A 16,740-nucleotide genomic window follows, 5' to 3' on the forward strand; every position below is an offset into this window, starting at 1 on the left:
AAATTCACACCTGTTCTTCTCTATTTATTTTCTCTGCGACCGTGTGTCATAGCGAGAAGCCACGCATATCACGTGAAACAGCGAAATTGTAGCTTTTCAGCAAGACCAAGCACTTGTCGGTAGTCCAATGTTTTCATAGTGAAAAAAATGATAAAGTTACACTAAAATCATGAATAACAGAGCTTTCATACAGCTCGCTTGCGTGTGTTTCTCCCTGTCTATCCACATTTGTAGTCCGGCTTTCAAGATGCAAATATCTCCATATTGTCCAGCTGACACTTCATCAAACTTTGTATGACAAGACCAGTCACTTCACCTTTGCGCACCCAGACAACTGCAGCCTAATGCATGCTGACAGGGCCGTAGTCACCATGTACATTGAGGGGGACACGTGCCCCCCCACCAATGCCCAAAATGTCCCCCCAATATATAACTGAAACTGAAAAACAACAACAAACTTTGTTTACTGTAAACAAAGTGGCAAATATTATCTTGGAGGACATCATTGCACTTGGTTGACTATTTTTCTATGATCTTAGATGTAAATTTTGCATGTTTCCTTCAGATAAAACACATTTTTGACTTGTGAATGAGTCAATGGAATTTCTTGCAATAATGAAAAAATACTGGCAATCATTTTCCGCCTGGCACAAACCACATGTTTTGCACAGCTGTGAAGTGACAGAATGTCCCACCATCATGGTTCTTATATTGCCAGATTCCAGAGAGTCTCCCCTCTTCATATATGGCAGAATATGTCTTCTTCCAACTTGCTATGCTGAGATACATGTAAAAATGTAAGAATTTAGTCACACGGATTTGTTTTTTTCATTGATATAAAAATTAATATAAAATACAGGCACATAGAAGGACATGAAATGATGGCAAATCTGGTTAGCCCAGATTGTCCTGAAAAAAAAAACCCAAGATATAGCATGTGTATGTAGCCTTTATAATGACTGTGATATGAGCTTAAAAGTAAAGGTAGTAAAAATACCCTAAAAACGTCTAGGGCCCATAGGGTTAAGAAAGTATAAATTAATGTATTAATCTTTCAGTAGATAAGTGAGATTATAAATAGGTTTAGAAATGTCATAAAACTGTCAACTACATCAATTAGCTATAAAATTCTTTTTAAAAAGAGAAACAAATTCACAAAAAAAAAAAAAAAAAAAAGATATATTTGATCAGGAACCTAGAAGAGCAGTCATTCTTATGCCTCCATGCCGCAACAGTCATAGCTGGAGGCAGGAGCGGGCTGGGGTTGAAATTCAGCCCGGGAGCTTGATTTGGAGAGGCCTTTTTTCCGATCGCACGACAGACACGAGTGGAACCGTAATTTTAACACGAATACTTTATTTGCAGTATAAAAACAATCTAATGATATTAAACACAACACACACAGATTAGTCAGTCAGTAGAGTGTATTGAATATAATATAATTCTATGCAAAGACTTATTGCCAACCCAGTCCTGCACACTACACTTGTACCTGGCACTGTTTTCCTGCTCCACTTTCCTCCTTCTCCTCCTCCTCTTCTTCCTCCTTCTTCTCCTCCTCCTCTTCCATCTCCTCCTCCTCCTTCTCCTGTCCCTCCTCATCTGTCTCTTCCTCCTCCTCAGTCCTATGACTGGCATTATCCTGTCCCTCTGCATCAACTCCACGACTGACACTGGCCTTGTCAGCTAATAATAACAATAACAGCAACAATGATAAACGTTATAGCACTTTTGCAAAGCATTCACAGTGTTAGAACACAAGTACAATACTGTATAGAAATCAACATAACAAAAGCAACACATGCACACGCACGCACACACACACACACACACACACACACACACACACACACACACACACACACACACACACACACACACAGTAAATGAATTGCTCACTTTAATGTATTTTTCTTGAGCTGGTAAAAATGGCTATATATTAATGTAGAAACATAACAGGAAAACAGGATGTATAGCCTATATATTCAAATATTATCTTTTTAACTTTGAACACAGACTCTCTCCTGAAATATGTTTTCTTTTGCAATAAAGAAATTTGTGTGTTTTACTGGTCAGCCAGCATGGATATTATTTTTAATTGATAAAGCAGATTAATGATTTATGGACGTATGGTGTAACATTGCTGATAGGCTACCTTTAATGTTCTGTCTGCCCTGAACACATCCAAAAACACAAACCAAGTTGTCAATGGGCCTGAAAATTACAATCTGACCCAACCCGGCCCGCAGGTTTTTAAGCCCAGACCTGACGCAGCCAACGCACCAGCATTATCCTAATTGTCTGCCTGAAAAAAAGGAAGCCCGAGGCCCGACCTGGCCCGAGTCATTTGCATATTTTTTCAGCCTGACCCATCTGGGATGATAGGGCCATGTAGGCAGTGCTTGCTAACCATTCGTATCCCCCCCTTAATATGCAAAATATTAGATTGACCCAGTCTGACGTTCCACTCTGTGCCACTGCCACCTGCGGCTGCGAGGGCAGGCTGCTGTGGTCAACCACGGCTGCATTTTATGGGGTAAAAAAAAAAACGTTCCGACGACCGGCCAGTTCGGCCTGGAACAGACCGGCTGTTCGGGAATACTCCCGAACCTCCCTATGGCCAGCCCGCCCCTGGCTGGAGGCATAATGTTTTCAGGTTGTCCATCCATTGGCTAGTCCGTCCCAGTCTCATGAACACGATATCTCAAGAACGCCTTGAAGGAATTTCTTCAAATTTGGCACAGATGTCCATGTTTGAAACATCCATGTTTTCACAGACATGGATGTAAAGATGCAGATGACAACTAGAATTACCACCTCACGGTTGTATCCGTCTGAAAGGTGATAATTCTAGTTGTCATCTGCTTTTCCATTTCTTTGTCTTTTTGCTTTTGCATTGAATTTTGGCATTTACATGACACTCGTCTTCACCATAGTTAAACATAGTAAAACAATGCAATTTGGGGATGTAATCAGATCTCTGATTGGCTATAGAAGTCAAAATTGTGACTTACTATTATCATTTTGAACTGACCATGTGTATTTTATATTTTTAGCATGCATCAACTGTTCTGTTTTTTTCTTCCTGGCAGATATTGGCTTCCATAAGTAACATATGAGAGATATTACTGTTGGACTCTTTGATGAAACATTCCTGTCTTTCCTCTATATTGTCCATATAATGTTGTTGAGCACGTCAGTGCATTAAGAGCTGTGAACTGTGTGACTTATGTCGCACTACTGTGATCCTTTGAAATAGGCGATAGATTTACACAACAATAATTCTCCTTGGCTCAAGCTTCAAACAAATATATGTGAGTGTCCGGATAGACTGTAACCGACTGTGACAAGGCTTACTGTGAGAGACGACGTAAAGAAGAAAAAGCCAAAGATATGTGGCCAAAAATCCACTCAGAGCCTCAGTTATGACATTCTGACTCGATGATTAATCTCATCTGTCCATGCTGATACAGAAAAAGCCCCTTTATCTAAGAAAACGTTATAGTTTTTGCCTGTTGGGCCACTGTTTTCCAACATTCTGGGCTTTCCTGTAATAAGGCAGAAATCTTTCCCAACTGGTTCCTGTGGAATGAACAACCGGGGCCAGGCAATGGTTTTGATTTTAACAGCAGCGAGCACAAACACTATAAATTTACAGTCACAAGAGAGAGTTTTTTAATAGGCACTCGACTTTGCAAAGGCAATAACTCTCTCAGTCTTACTTTCTCTCTCTGAAATGCCTCCCACTGCTTGCTGAGGTAGCTGAGGCAGCTGGCAGTGCTCAGTACTCGGCCTGACAAGGTGCTTTGAAATACCAATCACTGAGTTTATACAACAGGGAGGGCTTGTAAATGTGTCGAGTGGGGGAAATATACAATGCCACACTTCTGTTTTTTTCTGGCGAAGAAGTAGAGTTATGGTCTCAGCAGTGTGTATACCTTACAGGTGATATAATATATGTTCAGTCTTGTTGTGAAACCCATTTATCATGCATGACAGCAGAGGAAAGTGCTTTTAGTTCTGTTATCCTCGTGACAATCTGTGGTAACCTCTCGCCAACACCACCCACATGTATACACAAACGCACATGGATACATGAGACACTGAAAACTGAGGCTGGATGTGGCCATGCTGTGAGTAATTTACAGCACCATTTGGCAGGAAGTGAGGAGAAAACTTGCACTTTTACCCACAAAATAACACCTTTAAGTATAAAGTGTTTACCACATGTGTCAGGCTTCTCATTTCTAGCCAGCAACCTTCAGTTTTTTTTTCTGAAATGTTGCTCAGAGTTTTTTCAGCTATAGCTGGCCAACTGACATTAACTTAATAGTTTATAAATATATTTAGTAAATATAACTCCATGCGTACAGACATGATGCTAAAGGACTGAGGCTAAAGCTCCACATGACGCAAGAGAGGACAAAACTTGCACTGTCAGGCTTTTCATTTCTGGTCAGCAACTTTCCTTTTTTATTCCCTGCTGAAATGTCATTAGGTGTAGCTAGGTAGCTATTTAACACTGGCTCTGTGAGATGGTTGATAATGTCTCCGGTTCATGTTTTTTAAAAACAAGAACACCAGAAGAGTCTTAAAATGCACTTCACTGCTACATCCATAATATCATGCTAACAAACTGGAGCTAAAGCTACAAGACAAAGCGTTTGCTGCCTGTTTGGATTCTCACTAGTAGTAGTTGGACAAGCAACTCAGAGGTTAGATTTATGATTTGTTCGTAATTTCAAATAGAAGGTTAATTTACTTTTACAAGAGAAAAGGCTTTAAGGATGAGGACATATATTGAGTTGGCAAACATAACATTATCTTGGCTAAGGGGTTTACTGGGCGTTGCTGGAGTGTAAACTTCCCCCAAATCCAATACGGAGCATTACAGATAAGGTAATGTTCCTGTAAACCCACAAAATGCTATGTAGTGGTGGTTATTTTCCTTGCTTTTGGTAGTAGGGGTGGAAGTCTCCAGGGGCGTCGTTTCAGCAAAAGCTAAGATATGGCAATATGACATGACGTCACAGAGCTACTGATGATGCAGTTTCAAAAATATGAACTTAAATAAAACTTCACTTTGGTCTTTGACCTGTCAGAAGTACATACTATGCTATTGAAAACTGTTTCAAAGGACATGAAGCTGTTTCTCACATTCATAATAAGCTACCTCATGTCTGCATGTAATGCACGACTTGGTGACAGCAGTGACAGCGAGCGGACGTCTAATTATCATTAGTCATGTGTTTAACGTCACAGAAAATAAAGAAAATAAATTAATTACAAGCTCATTTCTAGAATATAATCAAGGGGTCCGGTGTATGAAACACAGTAAAACAAAGGCCAATTTGGTACAATACTGTATAGGCGAATTTATTGGAGTGTCTCCAGAGACCAAAAATACAAGCTTAACATGCCGACATGAAGAAAAAACCCCACATACAATCAGACAGGCTTCAAGACATCATTTAGACAGGCTGTCTACAGCAGCAGAGCAAAATGCTTTTACAACACATAGATACCGGTAACTCACATAACTCATAACTCGCAGAGGAGCGAAGTGGCGAACAATTTGATTCAATAACACTCGTATTCACTAACACTCGTATTCACTGATGAGCATATTATTGACCTATTTAAGTGCAATGAAAACAACCAGCCAGTGCGCCTCGATTAAGATGACTGCAGTACCTCTCTCTTTTTTTTCCTCCTGATTCCAAGGTATGGCAGCTGCCATACCTCACCATACCTAAATGACACCTATGGAAGTCTCCAGAGTTTTCAGTCTGTTCATTTCACTTCAGTCATTTTTATTGCAGCAAAATATATCAAGTGGACTGAAAAAGCAATCGATTTTATTATTTTAGTGGGCTATCTAAAGTTTGATTTGCATTTGCAATATTAATAATTTGTAAATTAACAAAAATTTAAACTTGGCATCTGTATATTGATGCAATATTGCCACACAAGATATTGCAATATTATGCTGTATCCAACCCCCCCACCCCTACTTGGTAGTAATGCTAGATTACTGTTAGTAAACTAGACTCTTGGGCATGCTAACGTTTAAACTTATGTGGCAGTCAGTTTCAGCAGAATGGGAAAAACCGAAAACCTCACGTCATATCGACTCTGTAGCATTTTCAAGATAGTTACTCCTGTTATTAGTCTTGTAGTTACATATTTTAAATAGCCTAAATCAGCATTATTTGAATTGTTCATATTTGGAATAGTTTGTAAAACCAGAAACAAACTAGAGACCATCTTACAATGGATTCACTCCAGCTGTGATACAGCGATCTACGACTTAAAATGAATGGCGACCGGGGTGTAATGTTGGGTGCTGGGAGTTGCAATGGACCCTAGATTCTTCCTAGCCTCCTGCTTCTGGCCCACTCATCTTTGAGTTTAGTCTTCATCTAGATCTCAACTACACACCTATAAAGTTTCGTGATTGCATTATGCACATTTGTGATGCTATCATGCTATCATGGTGACCGTCCACAGACAAGCAGACATTAGACATATAAACACCTGGCAAAGTACTCAAAACCACTTCAATGGTACTGTAGTTTCAGCTACAATAGGTGTCACAAGGCCTGCATTTTGCCATTATGACTACATTGATTGTATTAGTCTTAATATTGGGTTTATTTATCTTATTCACCCACTGAATAACACATGTATAATCTTTTTACCAGATGTTTTTCTGAGTAGAAATTATCAATGCCTCTGAGTCAACATCTCATACGGATATGAGTAACAGAGAGCATGTGGGAGTCAAATCGCAGGAGTCGAATGGTGAAAAAAGAGTAATCTGTACTTCAAAGATATCAGGAGTAAATCTGTATTTATGATTCTGTGGGAAATCATGACATTATCTCACCCTCTAAAGTTCGCTGTACATTCGGAGCTGGAGGGGAAACTGTCCTACTTCAGCAGAAATCTGAGGTCAGCGCAGAAAATATTTCACGGCGTGTCAGAGCGCTCTGCACATGGTGAATAATGTTCAACATGACACCGTAATGCTTGTTCAGGTGAAAAACGGTTCCCTCCGCAACTTTCTGGGGCAGCGGTAATAATATTCCATCCTTGGGTGAGGGGGTGGGGGTGGTGTGTGTGAAATATGGCGCTACTTCACATTCATGTATTCATCCTGGAGCGATAAATTAGACCCCAGACGTTTCAATCTAACTTCCTAAATAGAGCACTTTGTCATCACAAACTAAAGGAGAGGCATGTTGGGTGATCAACAGAATAATTCATGACTTTTTGAGCAGTAGAAACAGGGTGACGCATATCATCTTTAGAATTAGCTGTAAAACATACTGTAAATAATCACTGTACACAACAAGAACAGAAAATACTGCTTTAATGTAAACTTTTAATCCTGCTCCTCCCTTGGACTAATGTCTCTGTACATAGCACACATTCTTTTTACATTTATTACTGTGAACTTTTGCACATTTCTTGGGCAATATTTTGCGCATTTCTGCACAGCCTTTTTATTTTCATTCAGGTACATTGTGCATATTTTCATGGTATTTTTTCATATATTTTTGTAGTTTTTTTCTATTCTATATGTATGTGTCCTGTATTTTTGCAGTACTTGCTTTTATTATTAATTTATCTTCACTTAATGTTATAGTTCAGATTATGTTAAGGGGGTTGTAGGGGGCACTTATCCTTAGACAATGTATTATAAACAGTAGAAGTCAGCAAGCAACAAGTCAGTTATCAGTCAACAAGCCCCCAGATTGGAGAAGCAGGCTGGAAGCTAAGCAATCTACTGCTGTAGGCGGGGTCCACAATAAAACATATTTTAGCCATCTAAAAAAAGTCTCACTTTAAATTAATATCAGTATTTTCACTGCTTTACCCAACGGGAAAATGAAGATGTTATATCTCTCTCTTCAAAGCCAGACTCCTTTGAGAAAAACAATGATTTAATTTTGTTAAACACAAAAGTTGTGCTCTACCACTGCCTCGAACAGTTGTTTTGTTTGTGTTACTGTGTGCCTTTGGCATTTAAAAGGGTTAGTTCAGATTCTCCAAAGTCACACAATAACACAAACTAATTAACTGACCGTGGCAGCGGTAGACCAGCAGCTCCTGAGTCCAGCCATGGATTCTGGTGGCTTATATGAGAGCATAGATGGGGAACTGAAGCCGTTAATGGCTTCCGGGTCAAAATGGGCTGTTGGACAAAAAGGTAAAGTTGTGAAAATACACTCAATATAGTGTACACTTCAACTGTTACAGGTTGTTTTTAGGTGGGCCTTTTTAGGTGGCTAAAATACATTTTTTGCTGACCATTCCACAGCAATAAATTGCTTAGCTTCTGTGTTGGACTCCAGCCTGTTTCTCCAAAGTGGGGGCATGCTGACTGACGTCTACTGCGTGTAATACACTGACTATGGATAAGTAACCCATACAACCCTGCTTCAAAAAATCTGAACTGTCCCTTTAATATGTCTATATTATGCACAAATACACTGTATATGAAAACCTAGCTGGCAATAAACTGGATTCTGATTCTGATTTAATTTGAAACAATTCCTCCTCCCCTCCAACTCTCTGAACATTGCAGCCGAGCAGTAACTGCATCCTTTATCTTGATCTCTGCAGTCAAATATCATGCATAAAATAAATTAGACTGCTGCAGCCGGGTGAGGATCATTTGTTTAAAGTGACATGGCTGATAGGCGTTGATTTACTAACACAATAATGGCCTTTTAATTGAGCTCTTCCGTCCTTTGTAACATCAAAGCCTGACAAGTGGTTTGACAACGGTGCTTTCTCCTTCCCCCTCTGTGACTGACAGGCACAATATGGCCGCCCTCATCCCCTCTCAGCTTCCTTCAACTGTCACGACTGCACACAAGATTGAAACCGGACACCTTTTTGCCTAAGGGACATATTGTATGTCTGACAGAATTAGAAATTAAAGTGGTTTTCCCTTCAGAAAACACAGAGTCACTGCAGGGCAGTTTGATTTTATTCAGCGCAACATGCATGCTCTTGGTTTGATTTATTTGCAAAGACAGAAATACAAATAAAGAAAGCAATCTCATTTACCACCTTCCAGTGTTGCCATAGTCTGTTAAACCACAAGTCAAGTGTTATGACAGACTTTGTCTGCTTCGCTGGCATGTCTTGAGGGAGAGCAGAGGAGGCGTGTGGTGTGTGTTGAGCGATGACAGATGTGGGACGAACGCTGAAATGCATCTTCTCCTTCTGTAAATGGTGTGTTTTTGGGCTGAAATAGTCGCTGCTGACCAGTGATTATGCAGCTGTATGCACGCAGGAGCACAGCCTATGTTTGGTGAAGCTCACATTTGGGTTTCTAAATGGTGCGTGGATTTGTTCCTGACATTTATGAATGAGGGCTGTGCTGAGGGTTAGGTAAATAAAGCCATCAAAGTGGGGAGCATGCAAGGAGAGTCGCCATCTCCTCTTGCATTTTTTGTTTGAATAACCCACAGGGTTTTCTATCAATGTAACTTATTGAACAGGGTGAATCAATGCCTGACATAGTTCCTGGTCCAGTGCTCTGATACAGCTAACTGCTTCTTCTTTGATTTTATAGACAGGTTCAGGATTAATGGGGATCCAGTATGAGAGGAATTGACTCCTGTGTCGCCCTCTTTCTCATTATCAACACAGGGAATCTGTGCAAAATACAAAGTGGCACTAAGAGGACACATTTAACACTCAACAGACAGCGGTGCTGTGAAAAAGGCTAAGTTGCATTTATGATACATCATCTGTGCTTTTGCAGTCTGACGCCATATAGTACATTTACAGGTCAAGTCTGTGCAGTTTTAAAGAGCCTCCTCTCTCATTTTTACTATTTTTTTTCATTGTCCTTTCATTGTTTTCATTGAGAAAATGCTTTAATCTAATTTGCCACATCCATTAGGCAGTGTAGTTTCCCTATTTACTGTTTTACCACTAAATTTCTGCTTTTAGGGGCTTGTTGTTTTCCTCCAAACAGATTTGCTTTACTGTTATTACGTCTGTATTATATACAGAAAAGACATTTGTGATTTATGAACTGAAAAACTAAAACATAACTACATTATTGGATCAAAAAAAATTCCCAGCATATGAAATTATAATTTCCTTAAATTAAGTTCAATGCTGTGGGTGTGTCAATGAGTATATTAGCAAAACCATAGAAACTATATTGCCTTGCCTGCTAACATTGACCTTTAGCTTCATCTAGATCCATAAAATTAGTCTTTATTGGGCAACTTCCAACATTTAGACAGACTTCTCAAAGCTTATTAGGAATGCCTCTTTACCCTCAGAACATTTAAATTTAAATGGTTTTATGTTCTCAATAAAGCTCTGTTGCAGTGTGTTATCATTACCCTTTTATAAAATCTTTCTGGTTGGAAACTCCAAAACCATGTGAGTAAGATGGACATCGGCTTTAGATAAACCCGTTGGCATTAACCCTGACAAATGTGATAAGCCTGGCCTCCGCTTTGCATCTGTTGAAGTGTTACAAACAGAGTGGGGATCAATGGTAAATGATTGCCCAGCTACTGTGTGGAGTGAAGGCTACAGGGAGCTGTGGAAAGGTTTGTTTAGAGCCTCCAGGGCCGTGCAGTCACAATCAATTTCCCTGCAGCAGTCCAGCAAAGTTCCGCTAGATCTCTCAAATATTGTGAGAAGTAAAAGTAGAAAATTATCGTTCAAAAGTTACCACTGCGCTCTGACCCTCCTGGTGCATAGTCCAAATAAATATCCAGCAAGAACAAAAATAGTTTGAGGATCGCACACAGATATGTCCATCAGCAGATAAAAAGTTTTTAATGAAGCCTTTCAAGCATTTTTAAGGACAAAGCGCTTTGTCATTAAAAATGCTTGAAAGGCTTCATTAAAAACTTTTTATCTGCTGACGGACATATCTGTGTGCGATCCTCAAACTATTTTTGTTCTTGCTAAGTAAAAGTAGAAAGGAATTTTTGCAAAAAGTGGTTGTCAAATTGGTATACTTGTAAGGGAAGCATTGTAATGTATATTGAAATCAGTGGTTTGAGAATTAGATTTTTTTTTTAAACGAACGTTGTTAGGCTTGTCAAGCTCTCCACTGTACCCATAGACTGTAAAATAATGGATGTAGCTACCGTGACATCATCAAGTGGTTTGTGTATTCCCATTTTAAAGCCTTGAGTTTGACAATTGGCACAATCGCCATCTTGGTTTTTTTGGAGCCAGAAGTGACGACAGGCGAGAGGCTGGCGCTGGAAAGGAGTGAAGGGTGGATCTGACTTGATATGTGGCAATGCCTTTATAAGCCTTAAAGGGAAATTTCGGTTTATTTCAACTCGTCTCCTATCGTCCTAAATTTGTTTCAAGTGACTAGTGAGATAGAAATAATAGTTAGCATGTTAGCCATTAGCCTAGATACCGTAGCGTCAGACCTGTTAAAACGTAAGTGAACGGGCATCCTTTCAAGTGCAAAGTTAGTCCACTAAACAAGCTTTTTTTCCACAAAGACCGCCTCATATCGTTAGGATAAATGTCAGAGAACATATAGAAAATGACATGTAAACGTGTTGTCTTACCTTACCGGTGTGGTGCCATGTTTGTTTATCCCTCTAGCTCTGCTTTCCAAAGTGCGGCCGAAATATCGCGAGAACAAGCAGCGATCTCATAGCATGCCTGAACAAGCAGCAACGGCTGGAAGGCAGAACCGGACAGTAGCCTGAAAAGTTCATTCATTTATTTTATGAAAGATTTATAGAATAATGGCTGACTTTTTGCCAGATTTCAACTCTGTGGAGGAGGAATTTGATTTTGCAGAGTTTGATGGCCGCCCTTATTTATTTGAGCCAGAATACACTGACAAAGAGCTTTGTGAAATTGAAGAATGGAGGAGGAGGAGAGAGAGAGGCGCAACAGGTAACGTTAGAGGACAAGAGGGGAGGAATGGCTGCTGCAAGGCTGTGTAGCTCTGGAGATTGGTGGTGTACCTGTGAATGCTGTGCCCCAGTGCCCACAGAAGAGGAATGCCTCTGTTGCAAGGAATGGGACCGGTTGCAGCCTTATTTTCAAGGTCTGGATGTGACCGAGGATGAGACACCTCCACCTGGAGTAGTATCCAGCTGGGCTTTATCTAGAGCTGGCGAGATATATTTCGGCTGCGCTTTGGAAAGCAGAGCTAGATGGTAAACAAACATGGCACCACACCGGTAAGGTAAGACAACACGTTTACATGTCATTTTCTATATGTTCTCTGACATTTATCCTAACGATATGAGGTGGTCTTTGCTTGTTTAGTGGACTAACTTTGCACTTGAAGGTTGCCTGTTCACTTACGTTTTAACAGGTCTGATGCTACTATGCGCCCCGCCTGTATCTAGGCTACCGGCTAACATGCTAACTATTATTTCTACCTCACTAGTCACTTGAAACAAATTTAGGACGATAGGAGACGGGTTGAAATAAACCGAAATTTCTCTTTAATAAAATGTAAATGGGTGAGTTATTTAAAAATTCACTTCTGTACATTTGTCATGATTGGAGAAATTAGCTATAGAGACAAAACAGTTTTTTGTATCAGGCTATAAACATGTTGGGCATCTTAACATGAGGGGTCTATGGGGAAGGACTGGTTTCTGGAGCCAGCCAGTGGCCATTAGAGGTACTGCAGTTCTTGGCACTTTGGTATTAGGTTCATTTTCCAGCCCCTTAGGGTTGTCTCTTGATTCCACCATGGGACAATGTACACTGATGATATGTATCATACATAAATCATGGGTCTTTGAATTCAGACAGAGGTAGAGGAGGCTTCTCATTTTTCTGTAGATTTTTCTGGCTAATACAGCAACTGTTGCTAGCCAATTCCCTTTGCTGTAGCTAGCTAGCTAATTAACGTTACTTTGAGTTGGTTAATATAACATCTGACTCAATTTCAATTTGTGAACCCCAAAACGAAAACACACTTGATGGCTATATACCTGATATATGTTGCGTTTAAACTCGTGAGCTTGTGTTTACAACATGGGAAGTCATAAAAACAAAGTCAGAGCTCTCAGAAAATTTCCACTTTTGTAAATAAGCACTTATTACAAAACTTGAAACACTGATATAATAGCATCTTTTGTTTTTACATGTTCCAGTAGAGAACACGTTTTTTCCTAATGTACCCAGTAACTCCACAAAGATAATGTTATGCCGTGGTAGTTGTGCTCCTAATCCTTTGAGTGTGTCTCAAATCGCATACTTCCGTTGGTACACCTCAGTGTAGTACACTGAGTACACTATGTACTTTAACTGCCTCTTCTTCTTTGTTGTTGCCTTTTTAAACAGCGAACTGCAAATGGACAATGAAGCATTATCGCCAACATTTGACCACTATCTCCACCTACACATATACCAAACTTATGCCACAATGTTAGTGCTGATTAAATGTACTGCCATGGAGCAAATAAGTTATATCTAGCAAACGCTAATGGTAGCTAGAAAGCTAACATTAGCACTGGCATTATTGCTTGTGGTACCAAATCATTACAGACCCAAACATTACTGACTGCTTCTATTCGACAACAGTATTGGCACTTTGTGCAAAAAAAACATTTAACATTTAGAGCTTCTGCAACCTTAGAAAGATGGTGACCATTGAGGGTGAGAGATGTCCATCATTCCACACTCTACTTTTGGAGTGTTTTGAGTGCACCAGTGGTACACTACTCTTTCCCATACTATGCAGTGTGAATGCACTTAGCACACTTGTGTACTCAAAATATTAAGTGTTTAGTTCAAAAGTGTGCGATTTGAGACACACTGTTAGTAGTAATGCTCGGTTGTTAGTAGTAATGCTCGGTTACTAGTGGTAATGCAGTTAGCTGGGTATGTTTTCAGCTTATGTTGGAGCAGACCAACACAATTCTTAATAAACACTTTCCTTCTCTGTTTTTTTTTTTTTCATTTTGGGGGCTAATATAACAAAGAAGACATAATTCTCCTTACTCTTTAATGTAGAGTATTGCTCTTACTAATAATACGTATTTGAGTAGAAAGCTGCATTAAAACAATGTGTATTTCGCCTTAAAAGCAGTAAAAATAAGAACCTTTTTTATTTTTACACGGTAGCCAGCAGGCAGCTCTGAGTTTTTGGAATAAGATTCTCTACAAAAAGCCAAATCTAGGGGGGTGTGAAAAACATCTTTGATGTCAGATGAAATTTCACTGAACAGCACAGTACAATCTGATTGCAGGCTGGCGTCCTCTGGCAGCCTGATCTATCTGTATCGTTCCACCCACAGGACATGCAAAATGCATCTGTGCTACTGAGAAAGTGTGTGGTTTTGAGTGTTGTCTGTGCGCTCTTGTCTGTGTGCGTACTAAAGACCTGGAAAAAAAACCAAAAACCTGTAATGATTTAAATATATTTAAGGGAAAGTTGAGTAGACAGGTGGACAGAAGGCATTCAGCCAGTTGATGAGTGCAGTATGTAAACTCACTGATTTTTACATTTATGTTTAATAGACACTTAGACTTCTTATTATACTGTATTTGTGAGCATGTGTGAGGGAGTATATATATTTTTTTGTATGTAGAGAGTTAGTGTCACAGAGTAGTTGAAAATTGGTTCAATAATCATACAGATGTGAATATTCCCTATTGAGCTGACAATTCACCAAACCCCTCACCTGAACAGAGTTTGTGTTTTGTCTGTTCTCAGTAAGCTGCCAATGCAACCCAATCACCAGAATACATGTTGGAATTGTACATTCCTACAAATCATAGATATGTTAAATTTGTATGTTTTTATATGTCCCCAACTCTTGTTGAAAACACACTCTTTTGCCAAACGCGTCTGGAAATGTCCCAACCTGTCGGTGTTGGTCTCTAGTGGTCTGCTACTGTTTGCTAATTGGCTCACCAAGATATCAGGCCATCCCCCATTTGCTCCCCAACCTGATGAAAAACTCAGCTGTAATCTGAAGTACATCATATGACTGAGATGTGCAAATGTAACATGTGATTTGCAGGAACGTATGATGTCAACATTATATTCTGGCGACTGGGCAGGCCCATGTTAGCATGACAGGATTTTGTTGGATACAGGTAAAATTTCAGACTGGACTGGTCAGTGTGACCTTGCCTCTGTCTAATTCTTGTCAACTCTATATCTCAAGAACAGCTTGAGGGATTTGGCACAAACATCTACTTAGATTCAGTGATGAACTGATTAGATTTTGGTGGTCAGAGATAAAGGTCAATGTCACATCATCTCTCTTGTTCTTGTGAACACAATCTCAAGGGACTTTCTTCAAATTTGGTACAAACGTCCCCTTGGACTGAAGAATAAACTGATTACAATTTGGTGGTCAAAGATCACTGTCACCACACAATAGATGTTTTTGGCCATAGCTTCATAATTCTTGAGCTGATTATGACAAAACTTCACACAAACGTCTAATAGGATATAATGAAGAAGTATTGACATTGTATATCAAAAAGATCGAAGGTCGGCTTCACTGTGACATCAAAATGTTCTGCAAAAAGACTTTTCTGGCCGTGGGGTGGTAATTCAAATTATTTATGATCCAGTATCATATAGAGCTAACTCTGTCTACCCTAAAATACAAAAACAATGCTGCTCCTTTTTTACGTCTTGTTCATGTATCATGTACTGGTGAGGATGCTAACACTTTGCCTGGGACATGAACCTTTTTATCTCTTATACTACCCTCTTTTTGCACAATACAATTTATTTAACAAGCTGCTAAAATCTGCTAGCGACAGTCATTTCAGCCAACATAATCAATGGCCGTTCACTATAAATGAGAAATCTGCTTTAGTGTACTTTTGTGTTAAATCTTATTGACCTATTGTTTCAAATACAACTTTTAAGTCACAAACTGCCATAGAAAGTAGCATATTCATCGTGCTAGAGAGGAAAGTCAGCTGTAGCAGGAGCATGGGTTTTGGCAAAGTTTCATTATACTTTTAAATGAAAAAAATCCTTATAAGATAAAAGACCAAAAAGTGCAGTAAGGATACACCTGGTGTTTAGAGCTGTATGAATGTCTAATAATCCATCTCCACAGGTTTACTTAACGCCACACCAAAGAGAAAAATGAATACAATATCAATCACTCTTTGCCTTTTGGCACAGATCAAACACCATTATATGTCCTAATGGGAGTCTTTAACACCGGTTTTAGTCCCTCCCTCAAATTTGGTTCCATTGTTTTCCAATGTGTTGCCGCTTTAATTATGTTTTTAAGATAAGAGAACAAGAGGAAACCCGTTTCAAATTAAGCAACAACAGGAAACAGTAATCACTCACAGACACTGTGCCAATGCTTGTTAATGACCAACTTCAAGGCAAGTCACGAGAAGTTAAAGAGAAGAGCCCAATTGTTTATTGTGGCCTTTTTCTCAGTGTATGACCTTCTTTGGCTTTGCTTCTTACACAGAACATTCTCCTGCTAATATTGCTCATCCTGAAGAGATTTACACCTGTATGCTGTCAACCTCTGAATAGGAGTTTCTAAACTAACAACTAAGGAAAACCTGTTTGCAGTTTGTGTAAAATTAGGTAAACACATCTAATCCAGTGTGATCAACTTGTGTCAGCTTTTGTATGAAAGGATGAGCACATGACTACAAAGAATACCCTTGAGAGGTGACTTCTAACCATCTGAGTAGTAATTTGGTGTGTTAAAATGGTGTAAGAATGAGAATGAATATTTTGACCTTAATTTACAC

Source organism: Epinephelus fuscoguttatus, linkage group LG18 (genome assembly GCF_011397635.1).
Source record: "Epinephelus fuscoguttatus linkage group LG18, E.fuscoguttatus.final_Chr_v1".
In the NCBI taxonomy this organism is placed as follows: Eukaryota; Metazoa; Chordata; class Actinopteri; order Perciformes; family Serranidae; genus Epinephelus; species Epinephelus fuscoguttatus.